General features: G+C 39.8%; 1 pseudogene; it reads right to left on the bottom strand.

Moving 5' to 3' along the window:
• Positions 1–13664: 13664 nt before the first annotated feature.
• Positions 13665–14191, bottom strand: LOC142178520 (non-specific lipid-transfer protein 2-like; annotated as a pseudogene).
• Positions 14192–14441: the final 250 nt, after the last annotated feature.

Here is a 14441-nt window from a genome sequence, read left to right as displayed (position 1 = left end):
CCTTTTCGCTTCTGAGTAATTTGATTCCCTCACAGCTTTTTCTTTTTCTTTTAGTTTTTTTTTTTTTTAATTTATAAATTTACATCCTCAGAGCTGTTTGCCTAATTGATTACAGTAATTGCATAAGTCGTCACTAACGTACACACCAGAAAACAACTTTAACATTCACTACCATAAATTTGGCCAAAGGACACACTTATTTTAGACCACGCTTGATAAGCTTTCCCAAAAATATCTATGGGAACGCTTTTGTAAGGCTTGTAAAATATAGTCTTTAACTATAATGAGCACGTTTTTTAAGTGATGGCACATCATATATGTCACGATCCCAATTTTCCTTTGTAGGATGTCGTGATGATACCTAGTCTCTAAGACTAGGTAAGCCTAACAATTTGCGGAATAACTGAATATAAAACTTAATTCAAATCTCAACACATGATATATAAATAGAAACTGCGATTCAAATAATTACAACTCCCAAAACCCGCTAGAAATAAGTCACAAGCTTTTAAGAGAAAATACTAAGTGTCTATACATTAGAGTCTAAAGAGAATAAGGAAAACAACATAATAAGAATAGAGGGGGGACGCTGGCAAATATACCTTGAAGTCTCCACGTACGGTCCAGCTCACTGGTATCTGGCCTGGTGGAAAGAACCTGGATCTGCACAAAAAGATATACAGAAGTGTAGTATGAGTACACCACAACGGTATCTAGTAAGTGCCAAGTCTAACCTCGGTAGAGAAGTGATGAGGTCAGGTCAGGGCCCTACTGGAATAAAAGGAAATGAGGCAGAAAATATAATAATACAATGAAATGACTAAGAAATGAACAACAAGAAATTACAGTAAGGTAACATCACAGCAACTAGAGGTAAACAATAGGGGCGTTCCCGAGGTACCACCTCGTAGTCCCAAATATAAATACACAACAGGAGGGAATCTCCCGAGGTAACGTCTCATAGTCCCAATAGTAAATATGCAACGGGGGGATCTTCCGAGGTACCGCCTCGTAGTCCCAATAATAAATATGCAACGGGGGGATCTCCCGGGGTACTGCCTCATTATCCTAAAAGTAAATACACGACAGGGAGAGCTCCCGAAGTAGCGCCTCGTAGTCCCAAAAATAAATACACAACTCATAACCTATGGAACGACGAATGTACAGCAAGGAATCATATAATTAAAGACTGAATACAAGATCATAGAGGCAAGTAATTCAACTAAGCATGTTTACAAATTTCAAGTAAAAGTTAAGACACGTAGACATGCGATACTAGGCTAAACATGACATCTACACATGCTAAGACAACTCAGTTAGAAAATTTAAAAGAAGACTACTCAGCAAGAACTAGAATTTTCATATTTAGACTGTGTACGCACTCGTCACCTCGCGTACACGGCGCTCACATATCATAAATTGTTACAACAATACTAAATCCGAAGGGGAGGTTCCTCCCCTCCCCCTCCCCCCCCCACAAGGTTAGACAGTCACTTACCTAAAACCAAACTCAATCAGTCAATAAGAATGCCTTTCCCTAAATTTTTCGACTCCGAACAACCATAATCTAGCCAAAAGCAATTACACGCTATAAACACAACTACAAGAAACTAATTTAAATAATGAAACTACGACTTTAGCAAAAAATCGAAAAAATTATCCCAAAAAGTCGACCCGGGCCCACATCTCAAAATCTGGTAAAAGTCACAAAATACGAACACCCATTCGATATCGAGTCCAACCATACCAAATTTACCAAAATCCGATACCAAATCGCCACTCAAATCCCCAAATTAAACTCTCTAAATCCCTAGCTTCAAACTCCCAAATTCTACCTTAAATACACACAAACTAGGTGAAAAATCAATGGGAAAATAAGATTATTAATAACAAATGAGTACAAAAGACTTATCTTAAGAAATTTACCAAGACTTATCGCCAAGAACCGAGCTCAAAATGTTTAAATGATGCAAAATTGCGAACCCTTGTATTTAAGTGTTATGCCAGCACTTCCGCTTCTACGGAAATATAATCGCTTCTGCGGCGTCGCAGAAGCGACCACTCACCCGTATCTGTGGCTTCTTCCGCTCCTGCTCCCCCTTACTTCGCTTCTGCGGACTCGCTTCTGCGATTCAAAGCCCGCTTCTGCAGGTGCGCATCTGTGCAAACACGCCCGCTTCTGCAGGTAGGCCTCCCATGCACTCGTCCGCTTCTGCGATCACTCTTCCGCAGAAGCGACTCTACTTCCGCATCTTTCACACCGCACCTGCGACCACAAGCCATTTCCTCCAGCCCCGCATCTCCAAATGCTCGCTTCTGCGAGCTCGCACCTGCGGTCAATCTTGCGCAGGTGTGATTACACCAGAACTGGTGCACTCCAGCCATTCTCTCAAGTCTAAATTGACCCGTTAACCATCCAGAAACCACTCGAGGCCCCCGGGATCTCAACCAAATGTACCAACCAGTCCTAAAATATCATATGAACTTATTCAATCCTTTAAATCACATCAAACGACGCTAAAAATAGCTTTGCGCATCGATTCAAGCCTAAGGAACTTTAAAACTTCAAACTTCTACATCTGATGCCGAAACCTATCAAGTATAGTCCGATTGAAATCACATTTTGTACACAAGTCATAATTTACATTACGGGCCTACTCCAACTTCCAGAATCGGAAACCGACCCCGATAGCAAAACGTCCACTCCCGATCAAACTTCCCAAAAATCATCCAATTTTCCAGCTTTTGCCAATTGACGCTAAAATGACCTACGGGCCTCTAATTCAACATCTGAATACGCTCCTAAGACCAAAATCACCCTACAGAGTTATTGGAACCGTCAAAACTACATTCCGGAGTTGTCTTCGCACAATTCAAATTACAGTTAATTTTTAGAACTTAAACTCCCAATTTAGGGACTATGTATCCCATTTCACTCCTAAACCAAAAATAAATTCTCCCGGCAAGTTACGTAACCACAAAATAAAACAGAAGGAGCAATAAATAGGGGTTCAGGGCTAATACTCTCAAAACGACTAGCCGGTTCATTACATCCTCCCCCTCTTAAAATAAACGTTTGTCCTTGAACGAGTATAGAGACATACCTGAAGTGGTAAAAAGATGAGGACAACGGTTGCGCATATCATGCTCGGTCTCCCAAGTCGCCTCCTCCACTAGATGACCCCTCCACTACACCTTCACTGAAGCAATGTTCTTTGACCTCAACCTTCAAACCTGCCTGTCCAAAATGGCCATCGGCTCCTCAATATAAGATAGATCATTGTCCAGCTGGACTGAGCTGAAGTCTAACACATGAGACGGATCATAGTGATACTTCCGGATCATGAATACATGGAATACTGGATGAACTCCGGAGAGACTAGGTGGCAGTGTAAGTCTGTAGTCTACCTTTCCAACCCTCTCAAGAATCTCAAAAGGCCCGATATACCTAGGGCTCAACTTGCCCTTCCCCATGAACCTCATAACACCCTTCATGGGCGAAACCCGGAGCAAGACCCGCTCCCCAACCATGAATGCAACGTCGCGAACCTTCCGATCTGCATAACTCTTCTACCTCGACTGGGCTATACGAAGTCGATCATGAATCAATTTAACCTTTTCCAAAGCATCCTGAACCAAATCCGTACCTAATAGTATAGCCTTGCCCAGCTCAAACTAATCCACTGGAGATGGGCTCCGTCTACCATACAAATCCTCATACGGTGCCATCTGAATGTTCGATTGATAACTGTTGCTATAGGCAAACTCAGCAAGTGGCAAGAACTCATCCCAAGCACCCCAAAATCCATCACACGCACGAAGCATATCCTCCAATATCTGAATAGTGCGCTCGGACTGTCCGTCTGTCTGAGGGTGAAATGATGTACTCAACTCCACCCGAGTACCCAACTCATGTTATACGGCTCTCCAGAACCGTAATGTAAACTGCGTACCCCGGCTAGAGATGATAGATACTGATACGCCATGAAGCCTAACAATCTCACGAATGTAAATCTCAGCCAGCTGCTCCTAAGAGTAAGTAGTAACCACAAGAATGAAATGAGCTGACTTGGTCAATCTATCCACAATCTCCCAAACTGCATCAAACTTTATCTGAGTCCGTGGGAGCCCAACAATTAAATCCATAGTGATCCGCTCCCATTTCCACTCAGAAATCTCTAACTTCTGAAGCAATCTACCTGGTCGTTGATGCTCATACTTCACCTTCTGACAATTTAGGCAACGAGCTACATATTCCACTATGTCCTTCTTCATTCACCTCTGCCAATATTGCTGTTTCAAGTCCTGATACATCTTAGCGATACTTGGATGAATGGAGTACCGCAAACTATGAGCCTCCTGGAGAATCAACTCACGTATACCATCTACATTAGGCACACATAGTCTGCCCTGCATCCATAATACACCGTCATCTCCAATAGTGACTTCCTTAGCATCATTGTGATGAACTGTGTCCTTAAGGACAAGCAGATCGGGGTCAACACATTGATGCTCCCTGATACGATCATAAAGAGAAGACTGAGAAACCACACAAGCCAAAACTATGCTCTACTCGAAAACATCTAATCTGAGAAACTGGTTGGCTAAGGCCTAAACATCCAAGGCTAAAGATCTCTCTGCTACTAGTAGATATGCTAAACTGCCCAAACTCTCCGCCTTGCGACTCAAGGCATCGGCCACCATATTGGCCTTCCCGAGATGATAAAGAATGGTTATGTCATAATCCTTAAGCAGCTCCAACCATCTCTGCTGCCGCAAGTTATGATCCTTCTGTTTAAACAGATGTTGTAGACTCCGATGATCGGTGAAAATCTCACAAGAAACACCATACAAATTGTGTCGCCAGATCTTCAAGGCATGGACAATAGCTTCTAACTCGAGGTCGTGGACATGATAGTTCTTCTCATGCATCTTCAGTTGTCTAGACACGTAGGCAACTACCATACCGTCCTGCATTAACACCGCACTGAGACCAATGCACGACGCATCATAATACACCGTATAGGACCCCAATCTTGTAGGCAACACTAATACTGGTGATGTAGTCAAAGCAGTCTTGAGACTTTGAAAGCTCTCCTCACAATCCTCGGTCCACCTGAATGGAGCACCCTTCTGGGTAAATCTGGTCATAGGTGCTGCAATAGACGAGAAACCCTCTACAAATCGACGGTAATACCTCGCCGAGCCAAGAAAACTCCGGATCTTCGTAGCTGAGGACGATCTGGGCCATCTCTGCACTGCTTCATTCTTATTCGGATCTACCTTGATCCCCTCACTCGACACTACATTACCCAAAATTGCCACTGACTCTAGCTAGAATTCACACTTTGAAAATTATGCATACAACCTCTTTTCCCTCAAGGTTTGAAGCACGGTCCTCAGGTGTTGCTCATGATCCTCCCGACCCAGGGAGTACACCAGAATGTCGTCAATAAACACAATGATGAAAGAGTCAAGATAGGGCAGAAATACATTGTTTATCAAGTGCATGAACGTTGTTGGGGCGTTGGTCAGACCAAACGACATCACTAGGAATTCATAATGACCATACCGAGTCCTGAAAGCAGTCTTCGGGATATTTGGCTCCCGAATCTTCAACTGATGATAGCCTAAATGCAAGTTGATCTTAGAGAACACTCTGGCACCCTGAAGATGATCAAATAGGTTATCAATACGTGGCAATGGATAACTGATCTTCAATGTAGCCTGGTTCAAATGGCAATAATCAATACACATTCGCATAGAACCATCCTTATTCTTTACAAATAGGACAGGAGCACCCCAAGGCGACACACTGGGCCGAATGAAGCCCTTATCGAGTAATTCTTGTAACTTTTTCTTTAATTCTTTCAACTCTGATGGGGTCATACGATAAGGTAGAATAGAAATGGGATGAGTGCCCGGTAACAAATCAATGCCAAAGTCGATATCTATGTCGGGTGGCATGCCCGGAAGATCCGCCGGGAATACATCTGAATAGTCTCTCACTACCGGAACTGACTTGACAGTAGGAGTATCAACACTAACATCCCTCACATATGCCAGATATGCATCACACCCCTTCTCAGCCATTCGTTGAGCCTTAAGAAATGAGACAACCCTGCTAGGAACACGATCTAACGTACCTCTCCACTCTAGCCACGGTAGACCTGGCATAGCCAACGTCACCATCTTGGCGTGACAATCAAGTATAGCATGATAGGGCGACAACTAGTCCATGCCCAAAATAATATCGAAATCCACCATATTGAGCAATAATAAATCGACTCTGGTCTCAAAACCACTAAGAACAATCAAACACGACCGATACACACGGTCAACAAGAATAGAATCACCCACGGGTGTAGACACATATACAAGAGAACTCAGAGAATTACGTGATACACCCAAATACAGGGAAAAATAAGATGACACATAGGAATAAGTGGAGCCTGGATCAAATAAGACTGATGCATCTCTATGACAGACCAGAACAATACCTGTGATGATATAATAGGATGCAACTGCCTCCGTCCTAGTAGGAAGGGCATAATATCTGGCCTGGCCTTCCCTCTAGGGTGACCTCTACCTATCCGACCTCCACCTCTATCTGGATATGTATGCGGGGTGGTAGTTAGTGCTATTATAATAGCCTGAGGACCTGGTGGAGCACGCGGTGCCTGAGTGGTCTGTGGAGGTGCACCCCTCCTAAGTTTGGGGCAATCCCTCACTACATGACGAGTGTCACTATACTCAAAACAAGCTCTCGGAGGACGTGGCTATTACGACTAGCTTTGGCCTAATTGGATGGACTAACTGCTGAAAGCATCCCATATATGAGGTACAATAGACACTAGCGGTGCATAATAGGGATCCTGGGGCCTAGAAGTGGCCGGAGCACCGCTGGTGGCTGGAAGTGCTGAATGAACAGGGCGACCCATATAACCCCTGCCCTGACGAGATGCAACTCGGGCACGAGTACTACTATATGTGCCAGACTCTCGAGACCTTTTGGACTCCCCCTTTTCTCTCTCCCGAGTCAACATACCCTCCAATCTTCTAGCGATCCCCACCACCTGTTGGTATACAATGTCCATCTCCAACTCTCAGGCCATGCTAAATCTGATATTGGGGTTGAGCTCCTCAATAAATTGACGAACCTGCCCTCGAACAGTAGCCACGAAGTTTGGTGCATGCCTAGCCAAATCACTGAATCAGATTGCATACTCTGACACGGTCATAGAACCCTGGTGCAACTGCTCAAACTCTACACGCCATACATCCATGAGTCTCTGAGAAACATACTCCCTCAAGAACATATCTGAGAACTGATTCCAAGTGAGTGAAGCTGCCTCGGCCAAACTACCCAACTCATAAGCTCGCCACCACTAATAAGTAGGAGGATGGTACTTCTTGTACCTCTCGAGTCTGAGCTGCTCCGCCTCAGAAACTGCTGCCCTAACCTTGGGCTGAACTGGAGCTACCGACTGCATCGGTATGATCTATGGAACCTGGTCGACCTGAACCCGCTGCTCTTAGGTACGGGCGATGGGAGTGTGTGCTCCCCCCCCGGTCTGAGATGTGGCAGGAGTAAGTGGTATCAATCCTGCCTGAGCCAAAGTGCTGAACATGCTCAGAAACTGGGCTAGAGTCTCCTGGAAGGCTGGTGCAGTAACATGCATCTCAGGTGCCTATCCTCCAACTTGAGCTACTGGTGGCTCCTCTGCAGCAGCTCGTGTGGGTGCTCTGGCTGCACCACGTGGACGCCATCGACCTCTACCCCGGCCCCGACCTCTCGCAACTCTAGCAGAGGCATAATTGTCTGGTCATCTGATCCAGTTGTACGTGTCATCACCATCTGTGAGAGAATAGAAAGACAAAAATTTAGAATCCGAAGTTAAAATCTCGCACTCATCCGCTTTTGCGATCACTAGACCGTAGAAGCGACTCCGCTTCTGCGGCCTTCACACTGCACCTGTTACCACAGTTTATTTCCTCCAGCCCCACATCTACGCCCAAATGCTCTCTTCTGTAAGCTCGCACATGTGGTCAATCTTGCGCAAGTGCGATTACCCCAGAACTGGTGCACTTCAGCCATTCTCACAAGTCCAAATTGATCCATTAACCATCCGAAAACCATCTGAGGCCCCCGGGACCTCGACCAAATATACCAACCAGTCATAAAATATCATACGAACTTAGTCAAGCCTTTAAATTACATCAAACAATGCTAAAAATATGAATTGCGCATCGATTCATGCCTAAGGAACTTTAAAACTTCAAACTTCTACATTCGATGCCGAAACCTATCAAATCAAGTCCGATTGATCTCAAATTTTGTACACAAATCATAATTGATATTACGGATCTAATCCAACTTCCAGAATCAGAAACTGGCCCAAATATCAAAAAGTCCACTCCCGGTCAAACTCCCCAAAAATCATCCAATTTTCCATTTTTCGTCAATTGATGCTAAAATGACCTACGAGCCTCCAATTCAACATCCAAATATGCTACTGTGACCAAAATCACCCTACGAAACTATTGGAATAGTCAAAACTCCATTTCAGAGTCGTCTTCATACAATTCGAACTACGGTCAATTCCTATAAGTTAAACTCCCAATTTAGGGACTATGTGTCCCATTTCATTCCAAATCCAAAAACAAATTCTCCCGGTAAGTTATGTAACCACAAAATAAAATAGAGGGGGCAATGAATAGAAGTTCGGGGCTAATACTCTCAAAACGGCCAGCCGAGTCGTTAGAATATATATTTGGTTACGCTTATTAAGATGTTAGGCAACACTACATATGTGTTCCTTTTAGTATTTTCAAATACAACATTGTTTAAGTGTGCCCTAATATTTTTCTAGAAGTTCCCGCTTGACTTTCCCCCAGAAATATCTCCACCAAAACTTTTAAAAAATACTTTGCCCGGCAAAAGTCTAGTAGGAGTGGGGTTTTTGGGGAAAAGTAGTACTAAGAGGCAATTATCCCTGCTGCTCTTTTTCTTTCTTCTTGTTATTTAGAAAAAAATAAAGTTCTAATTCCATCAGCGAGAAATCGATTCAATTAGAATGTCAATCTGGGTTGTCTCTTCTTGAAACTCTTTCTGATCGTATGAATATTGTTCCATTGTGTCGTTCTGTGCTGTTATGTCTTCGTTGGCTTGTGTTATGTGCTATTTGTTTCATTATCACGTTTTCGAATCGATTCCATCTGCAAGCTTTGAGATCGATTCCATTGGCATGCTAATTTGGGGATTTCGATGTACGTAGGGCTGATCTTGTCTCCCAAAAACTTGTGGGTAAGATTTCTCTAAAACATCCTTTCAGTTTAGTGGCTTTGCGATTTCGGTACTCTAGAATTCCTTTTCTTCTTAAGGGAACGCCCTTTTTGTTCTTGTTTTACTGTCTGTTTCTTTGTCAATTTGTCATTTGTTTGTAATTTTTATTTCAAGAATTGAAAGTTCTATATCTTAAATACTACTCCATCCGTTCCAATTTATGTGAACCTGTTTGACTGGGCACGGAGTTTAAGAAAAAATGAAAACTTTTGAAATTTGTGGTCCTAAACAATTCAAAAAGGGACTGAGAATATTTGTGTGATTATAAAAGCTTCTCATTAAGGGTAGAATTATAAGTTTAAGCAAAATTATTTCTAAATTTAGAAAGGAGTCATTCTTTTTGAAACGGACTAAAAAGAAAATAGGTTCACATAAACTGGAACGGAGGGAGTATATAATTTTGATGCAATATGATAGCTTTATATGACCTTGCAAAATAGTTTGGACCTCTAAAGAGAAAACTAAATGTAAGTCTCCATAGGAATATAATGTATTCTGCCTTAAATAAAGGATTTCTTGAAAATTCTTCATTAATCAGAAGCGAGCTTTAGTTCAACAAGCTATTTCGTGCCAAATTTGGTAGAAAATTGGAAGCATATAGCGTTTTGAACTTAACAATATGGAAAAAAAATTGACAACTAAGCTACTTCCGAATTTTCTTTGGAATTGTGGGATGAACCTAAACAGTTCAGACATCTTACTCCTGTGGAGAAAACTTAATGTATATCTAACTCTTATAAGGAACTTGAAATTGTTGTAGGGGGAGTAGTTGATAGTAAATATATAATCCACCGGGGCATTCAAACTTTGGGTGTGCCATCTTTAGAAAAAGCAATGTTCTGCATTATATCTATAGAAGCCATGTTGTTATTGTTATGGTTATAGTTTACATAATGATCTTATTAGAAGTTTATAAACTTCTAATAAAAGAGAGTACACTTGTTTGTTTATAAACCTCCTTTCTAATCATTATTGAAAGTTTATTGTAAAAAAAAGAATACTTTTTTGTTTTAATAAAAAAAAGGCCTGTGCTCGGAGACTCACTCCCAGTAGTGATATCGGGTACGCTTTTCCTACTACTTTCATTTTTATATATAATGATTGTGGTTGATTAATTCTACTCCTTTAGCCTTTAAATTACGTAGGACTCTTACTGCAACATAGATTTTCTGGGAATGTTTGCCTTTGTAAACAATGCCACGACTTCCTTCTCCTAAGTATTCACTAAAATCCTTTATTTGCTTAATATTAGCATAAGAATATCTAGTTGTTCTTATGACCTTGTAGTCTTCCAATAACTTTCAAGTCTAACTTGACCTTCTCCTCTTTATTTTTACTTTTGTCAAATTAAACTGATAAACTGAGAGAATAATAGTGGAAACAAGAAGGTACCTAAAGTTGCACCTACAAAATTGAATAAGAAAATGTCTTAAGTATGAAGGAAAATCAAGTAGGAAATGGATAGAGTAAGAACTTCGAAAAAGTTGAGATATTGAGAAAACTGACATGCAATCAAGGGCTGTTAGTAATATCTTTTGTGCACAAGTTTATAATTTCTGTGAAGTGTTTTGTTATCCATTACAATGATGGAAAAAGAAAAAAATTTAAGACATATATAATAAGATAATTGCTTGATTCTATCCTTGAAACTATAATCCAATCTTACTATAATCCAATCTTTTAAACTCACATAGAAAGTCTGTCATAGTGATCTCTATTTATATGCATATTAAGATTAACTATACTGTATTTTAGTCTTTACCTCCGTAACACTTTTCTCTTTATACATCTAGATAGATATTATGTATTGCCTTTTTTGTCTTCACTTTCTACGAAACATCTTGACAATAGGATATAACAGGGTGTGTCTAATCTAACCTACCTTCTTCGGTCGATGTGAGTAGTGCACGAGTTATGTGAGGCAAAATTCTTCCACATTCCTCTGGTTCAACTTATGTCTGATTCTTGAAAAGGTATTTTTTTAAAATTATATCAAGTTATTTTCTGGAGTTACAATGACAGATTACATTCCTTTTAGGTCAATTTTAGATAGTACAATGCCAAACTTGATCCTTTTTCTTGTTTGCATAAAAGGTTAGACACCAGTTGTTTAAAATTCTATAGAGAAGTATCTATAGTATATCCTTATAAAAAAAGGAGTCTATAATATAGTTTAAAATGCTGAAAAAATGAGTAGCTAAGGAAAAATATGTTAAAAGAGCATAGAGTAGTATTACTATCAACTAATGTTGAGATGGTAAAGTGGTCAAGTTGAATTGGGAAAAATGAAGAGATAACCCATTATGTAAAGTAAGAACAATATATTTGTCTTCCTGTAATGGACATGACGTACATAAATTGGAAAGCATATTTCTTTTCTTCCTTCAGTTTTCTAATATATATTTTTCACACAAGCACCAAAGGAAGTGCTGATGACAATACAAAAATATAACTGACTGAAAGTATCTTCTTTTCCTTTCACATCCGGAGCAGCTAACTGATGTTAAAGGGCTAATTATTGATCATTAGTGATACGATCCAAGTGATACAAAACTTGTGTTCTATTTGTTCAATTGTAATAGAACCAATGGACGCCGATGCTAGTTAGTCAAGTTCTTTCAATCCATGGTCTTGCATATTCATGATTCTATATGAATACATACTATATATTATTTCTAATTTTAATTTTGTTTTGAATGTGTAGGAAAATGTGGGTGAAGTAATTTGATATGGTGGCCATAAGTCAATTTGATCTATTAGAGTGACTATTAAAGACTTTTTGAACAATTGCGATCTTTGAATATATTCCACTTTGTACAGCTTATTGCCAGTGCATATTTTGAAATATTTCTTTATTAGTAGGTGTAATACAAGAAATATGCTTGTTTTTCAAAGTTTATTGCAAATACATGCATATGAATTATTATTTTTAGTGATTTATTAGCTAATTTAGTGCTTGAGATAATCAAAATGAGATAATATTGTCTATGCTTGAAATAAATGTGATTATAGGATGTAAAAAATGTAACTAATAAATCACAAATTGTACCTTTTATAAATAATAAAAAAAATTATTACAGCCAAACAAAATTGCCACACTTAAAAAGTGTAGCCTATAACATAACAAAGGCTACGCCTCAAACACGCAGCATTAGAAAAAGAAAATCGTTGCCAATGAGGTAACAAAAGCGTGGCCTTTATATCACATAGGCCACGCTTTTGAAATGCGGTTTTCAAAGCAACACTTGCAAAGCGTGGCCTTAAGGAAAAGGTTACGCTAGTTTAGGTTATCTCAAAAAAGTTGTTTAAAGTCGAAAAGTATGACCTTTAATCAAATGCCACACTTTTTGATAGTCTACACTACACTTTTCGAAGGTAGTAAAAGGCCTAAAATGTTGTAGTGATTATTATTTAGCTTTCTTAAACTTCCCTCGTATATTCGTACTAGGGTAGCAAATGGACGGTCTAGACTAAACGGGTCGAAATGAGTCAAATTAATAGATGGCGAGTAAATTGCCCGGCTTATTTGGGTTAACGTGGATCTAGTTAAGATATGCAAAATAATGAATCATAACCCAACCCGCTTAATATTTGATCTAGAGACATCCACAAACATTCTCAACGAATCTTATTAATTAAATCGATAACACAAGTCTAATGTTGTCATTCTCAAACTATTCATTTGTAATAAATTCTATTTTCAAACTGAATTATCATTTGTTAGCTCAAGAATCTCTTTCAGGTCATGTGTGTTCTCTGGTTTTATGGATTGATCTTTTCTTTACATTTGTTATATATATAGCATGTATTTTAGTATGATTTTTTACTCGTCGTTAGATTCTGTTCTACTTTACATATCGTGATTTTCTGTCTAAGAATATCTCAAAAGAAAATTAAGGTAGGTCATCTATTTCTTATCCGTACGTAAATGAAAAGGAAAAGAAAAACAGAGAAAAGGAAATAGTGGAAGAGACACTGAACTAAATAAGATACTAGTAGAATATGTATTATATATCAAGATGGGATCGTATCATAATACAACCAACCGCCAAAGTTTTATTACAAGACTCGAAAATAGAAAGAAAGAGATAACAGACACGACCCATAATTAAGTACACGATCAAACTTGATCCATGCATCTTATTCTTCTCCACATGATTGCGCTACCACCATCAACCAAGAAACTTACTGGACCCTGCATCGCCACATTAGATTAAACCAACATTTACTTTTTGAGAAGGGAGCTTTCGTGTAACTGATAAAGTTGTTGCCATGTAACCAGATCACGGGTTTGAGTCGTGAAAACAACCTCTTGCAGAAATGCAGGTAAGGCTGCGTACAAAAAACCACTGTGGTCCAGCCATTCCCCGGACCCCGCGCATAGCAAGACTTAGTGCACCGAGCTACCTTTTTATTTTTGTTACATATCTAGAAAACAAAATTTAAAAATTCAAAATATTTAAAAAAATATTACTTATTTGTCATATTTCTGCAACCCAAAATTTATTATATTATGGTAGAATTAGGGTGAATTATAATAACATACTTGGAACAGTCAGTGGAGAGGCTCATCTTGAAGGGAATGTTGACGCCACAAGCAGCATCGATACCAGCAGTTTTTAAACAACTGCATGCAGTCCTACGATCCTATGTGGTTTTCGCTGCACTCACTAAACCTTTAATGACATTACAGCAGTTTCCGAGAGGGCCACGATTTTGCATATAAGGCAGGCAATTAAGTGTGGCACCTTGAATCGTGCCACAGGTAAATGCCGCCTCTGCATATGGTGCAGTCATCACCATGCACAAAACCACAAAGCATGCAATCTTGCTAACCATTTCCATTCTTAAAAATAATAATAGAGAAGATAAAAACTATAGCGAGTAGCTTAGCTTGAGGAAAGTAGTGGATCGGATATGATGGTATATATAAATGTTTTGCTTGTGTGTTGGGTGCAAAAGCTAGTGAGACTTTAGGGGTTTTTAAAGAGAGGAAATTGGAACTAAATTAATGGCCGCACGATATATGTACGTAGTAGCTAGAGAATTATTTGTTGGTATAGTTGGGTGAAACTATATGCCTTTTGACAAGGCC

Source organism: Nicotiana tabacum, chromosome 24, assembly GCF_000715075.1.
Source record: "Nicotiana tabacum cultivar K326 chromosome 24, ASM71507v2, whole genome shotgun sequence".
Lineage (NCBI taxonomy): Eukaryota > Viridiplantae > Streptophyta > Magnoliopsida > Solanales > Solanaceae > Nicotiana > Nicotiana tabacum.
Note: the sequence above shows the minus strand (reverse complement) of the source record. Positions and strands in the feature narration are given on the sequence as shown.